The 4,760-nt window shown below is 34.7% G+C and overlaps 1 long non-coding RNA gene across 3 annotated transcripts; it reads left to right on the forward strand.

Annotated features, from left to right (window-relative positions):
• Nucleotides 1-2,128: 2,128 nt before the first annotated feature.
• Nucleotides 2,129-4,095, forward strand: LOC110941879. 3 transcript variants are annotated; one of them, XR_002594480.2, is made up of 3 exons: nucleotides 2,129-2,779; nucleotides 3,429-3,557; nucleotides 3,820-4,095. It is a non-coding gene; the product is annotated as an uncharacterized LOC110941879 (long non-coding RNA). The 3 variants fall into 3 exon arrangements; XR_002594479.2 differs by having other exon boundaries at nucleotides 2,136-2,779; nucleotides 3,354-3,557; XR_002594482.2 differs by having other exon boundaries at nucleotides 2,136-2,779; nucleotides 3,461-3,557.
• Nucleotides 4,096-4,760: the final 665 nt, after the last annotated feature.

Here is a 4,760-nt window from a genome sequence, read left to right on the forward strand (position 1 = left end):
TACGGTACCACCGTAAATTACGGTAGCACCTGGAAATTTATGTTTTCGCTTGGTTTGGTTATTACACCAAAAACCCAAACTCTCGGATTTTAGTTTTCCAGGATACCAATACGCTAAATCTCGAAATTCTAATATGTTATATAATATCCAATATCAACAAATCAATCTATCACAATCCGGAGCATTAACCATGCCTTACTTGTTTATCCGACCCGTTTGGCTCATCTACGGAATTTCTTCCTTTTGACGACTACCAACGAGTTCTAACCAAGTTTTGACCAATTATTCAATATAGCGATATCATCGCCTAAATTCATAGCAACCTTTATTCCAAAATTCAACTATGCATATTATGATGATTCAAATTACTTAATGTAACGAGTCGAGTTACATACCTTACCGCACGCCCTTCAACCGCGAATCACCACCAGCTTGTCCACTCGACGTTCCGGTATCTTGTCCTATAGAGTTCAATTCAAGACATGTTTAGAACTCTCTTTAGACCTCACTTCGCATATTATACCGAAACATCATAATTATGCGTTAAAGCTTTACATTTCTATTTTTAAGCCTTCTTTGAGGCATTTCTACAAACACTATGAGGGCAGAATTTCTACATCATTTGCAATTAAGTTCATAGTTTGCTAGCTAATTAACTTAACCACAATAAAGCCCTCATATAGCATTATAATCATCATCCCTTCCTGAAATCACTTTTCTATAATCAATTTACACTGGATAGTCATCTAAACCCTAGTGTTCGCCATCATCATGGAAAACCCACAACCCACCTTCAAGGTGTTCATGGAATTTTCCTGAATTTGGTCATGAATTCGCATGAAATTAGCTAGGTTTCACTTCTAAACACCTTATCAATTTTAATCAAACCAGATAACACACATGCAACATCAATCTTCAAATTTTCCAAAATCATGAGAAATTCAGGTTAAGAGATTTCATTAGATTTTACATACCTTACAATCCTCTTGTGATGAGGATCATGATTCTAAGCTCAATTTTTGATTTTGGCTTGGATAAATCCTTCAATTTGCAAGATTAGTGAAGTTTTAGGGTTTGGAAATTTCCCCTGGTCGCCCTCTCCCTCTGTTCGATCGATCCCCCCCTCAAATGGGTGAACTTTGTATTTTAATCACTAATTTAGTACTAAACTTTCAGTTTTGGCTAGTTTAGTCCCTCAATTTACCATTTAGTTTTAAGTTTAAGTATAATGACTTTAGAGTAAGTTATTTCAAGACTATTAACTAACTGGGTTATAATTTCCTAGTTAGTCAATTCTTATTAAATTAACATCACATATTAAACACGAGGTTTTATGTTTTTGGGGTGTTACATTAGGCTATTGCGTTTTAGAAATAAGACATTTCTTTGTGTTTTCTGGCCATTGCGTTTTACAAATAAGACATTTCTTTGTGTTTTTGGTGCATTGCGTTTTAGAAAAATGTCATTTTTTAGGTTTTTTTTTTTCATTGCGTTTTACGTAACTGGGGGTTTTTCTATTGCGTTTTACGCAACTGGGTTTTTAAATTTTTTTTTGAAAATGTAGCAATAGTATACTCGTTTTAAAGATAAAAAACGCTCGTTTTTTTGGTGCAATTTTTTATAAAAAAAATAATGTCGTATGAAAGAGTTATTAACGTTTAAAAAATGGGGGGAATTGGAGTAGAGAGAAACCATTGGCTTGGATTGACTAGAATGCCCCTAAACAAACTCACGCGCCTCTTTTCTTCCCTTCAATTTCCATCATTTAATTTTAGCCCTTGATTAATTAAATGGATGGTCAAGATCACTTCCTAGCCTTCCTAGCCAAATAAACTTCCTATTGTATCTCCACCCTTATTTTTATATCAATAACTTAAAACATTGACTTCTTGACTGGAATGTCATTAACTCTTAAAAATACCTCTTAACTTTTGAGTTTCTTTGGATTAAATAGGTTGGTTTTTAGACAAATTTACCCTTAAAAAATAGTTAATAGACGCATTGTGTGTTATACATTAAGCATTTCTATATGTACCTTTTAAATTTCAATAAGTCGTTAAGGAAATGCTTTATAATATAGTATAGATATTTATATAATCTTAAAATTGAAGGTTGGTGCAGAATCCTCTGCCCTAGACTGGCCCTTAAACTTTCTACATTTACAATTCCCACCCTCAAAGCTTATGAAGTAAAGCTTTCCACGTGTTCCTATTGCTTTTGTTTTCTTTGAAAGGGAAAAGAGAGACGGGAACTCCGGTGTCCCCTCCGACAACCCGCGACGGCCTAATCCAGCGCGTACACAACCCGCAACTACATAAGGGAGATTGGTGAACCTAACGGTGGTGTTCGTACGGTCAGACGAGTGACGTCGGTGGTTTTAATGGAGTAATTAGTAGCGGAGGCTAGGGTTTCTTATTCTGTATATTGACATGAGGGTTGATTAACTACTGTTACGCCATAATATTGCAGAAATGGTGGTGGTTTGCTCACACCTGGTGTATGAAGATGATCTATGGCAGGAAATTCGATCCATTTTATAAACAATTATGTGCCTAAAACCCAAGATTGAAGATCCCTGCTCTGTGGTTTTTTGTGTGTGGCCGGAAAGTTGAAGGTGGCCGGATTTCTTCTTACAAGCTGGCATGAAGACGGGGTGGTACCACCAGCCTCATCAGTTGTACCGCAGCAGTTTAGGAAGAGAGAGGAACACGTTGCAGAAAATTGAACGTGGCAAAAAACTAAATTATGAAGACCCCATACTTATCCTTTCCTTGCCAAGGTACGTTTCACTCTATGTGGTGTTTTGTTTAAATATGTCAATCTAATGGTGAAAATTAAATAGAACATATGTAGCTCTGTGAATATAAATTGTGATAATCTGTTCTGATTGACTGATTTATCAAACTTGAGTCATATGTATGTTGGTGATGACTGTGATGATAAAAGTATTTTTTTATATTGTACAGAAATATGTTTTAAATATTAACTATTTGAATTATATTGGACAAGTTGATGCAAAAGTATTTTTATGTCTTTTGAGATGGTGAGTTTTGTTGAAATGTATATTAAATTGACTTCGGTTTGGTGTCACATAACAAACTCAAATTATTGCAGGAAATAATATATATTCTTTTTGTACTATATGCAACATTCATTTAATCTGTATAAACGAAGACTTTGATTTTAATAGGGAATAGTTAATTAGTGAATTAATTATAGGTGGGAAATCCAAATCCATACTATGATTCTATAAAGACTGAAAGTTTTATATGATTAGATCAAACATTGCTATGATGTAAGCGTAATAAAATTAGTTATATAATCTCATTATCTATATATAACATTTGACGTAGCACCTTAGCTACAGTAAGTAACGCTGTCACCGTTAAGAGACGTCGATGTCATTTACAACAAACCGATTGCAACAGTTGATAATGATGGTTGTCGTGGCGTTCATCAGTTCATCACATCTCGAGGAAAAAAGGAGTTCTAGCTAGAGAAAATGAAAGGTGTTTGGGGTGCCTAAAGTATGATCCTTACAAGCAAAAAAATTTCAGGTAAAGCCAACTATTTTTATTTCAAGCATTTGTGTATATGCTTAGCTTTTATTATAATTTATATGATTTATATACCAAAAATGTGTTCTTTTTCACTACGTGTTTGGTTATAAGTAATATGCATTCCAATAACTAAGCTACATGTTACCCGTTCTTCATATCATAGCAGGAGCAAATTGCTATTTTGGCATCACTATATAATGTTTTTGGGTTGTTTGGTTGATTAGTTATGATCTGAAGTCTTTGCATTTGTGATTTGCAGTTGAACGGGTTGCTTGATGTTGGTATTAGGTTCCATTTATTTATCATTATTTTTCGGTTCGTTTTTTGGATTTTCCTTCTTTGTGCGCATTTAATATGATCGATTTACTACTTTCTGTATGTGTATGTACATACGGTTTTGCCGCCGTAACGCGCGGCAAGGTAAATTCCTAGTAGATATATGAATTAGAAAACCTAGTGGGCCTGCCACTCATAGTCTTGAGGGCGTCTCAAGGTGAATTAGATTCTTCCCCTCTAAGATATAATTTTCGTCTGATGTAATGTGTATGTCCAGCCACCTATGTTTGACTACAATTTGACTACAATCCAATTGTTCCTCCCACTGAACTTTTTGGCAAATCATTAAAAATCATAAGGTGGGCTGGCCATGTGTTGCAAAGATTGTAATTGGGCCTGGGTTTCATACGTTTAAAGATGGCCCAACAGTAAAGAATAAGCAGTCAATCTTGATTACTTTCGGTCAACAGTCAACACCAACATGTCTACGAATCTCAAAACCAAAATAATCAGATGCTTTCTTTTTATCTTATCATGAAATGAATTAATTCCAACTTCCAACCACTTGGCATTAATAGTCCTCCATCTTTGGTAAACTATTTTTAAATAGCTTTCAACCTTTTACACTTTAGTCCCTTAAGTTTATAAAACAGAGATAAGTGGCCTCGGTCCACTCACAGAAAATAGCAGCGAATTTCCTTCGGACTCTGGCACCCCACTCTGCCCAACTAGCTGGTTATTTCCATATTACTCGTTTTTGCTCCATTTGCACCAGGACCTGACCCAACACAAAATAATGTAATATAATACTAAAACAAAACAAAAACAAATAAAAACTGTACAATAATTATACACTTTACACGGGACAAATATGTATATTTTACCCTACATCATCAAGTTTTAAATTTATAAAACACGATATTC

The sequence above is a fragment of the Helianthus annuus genome, chromosome 8, assembly GCF_002127325.2.
Source record: "Helianthus annuus cultivar XRQ/B chromosome 8, HanXRQr2.0-SUNRISE, whole genome shotgun sequence".
NCBI lineage: Eukaryota > Viridiplantae > Streptophyta > Magnoliopsida > Asterales > Asteraceae > Helianthus > Helianthus annuus.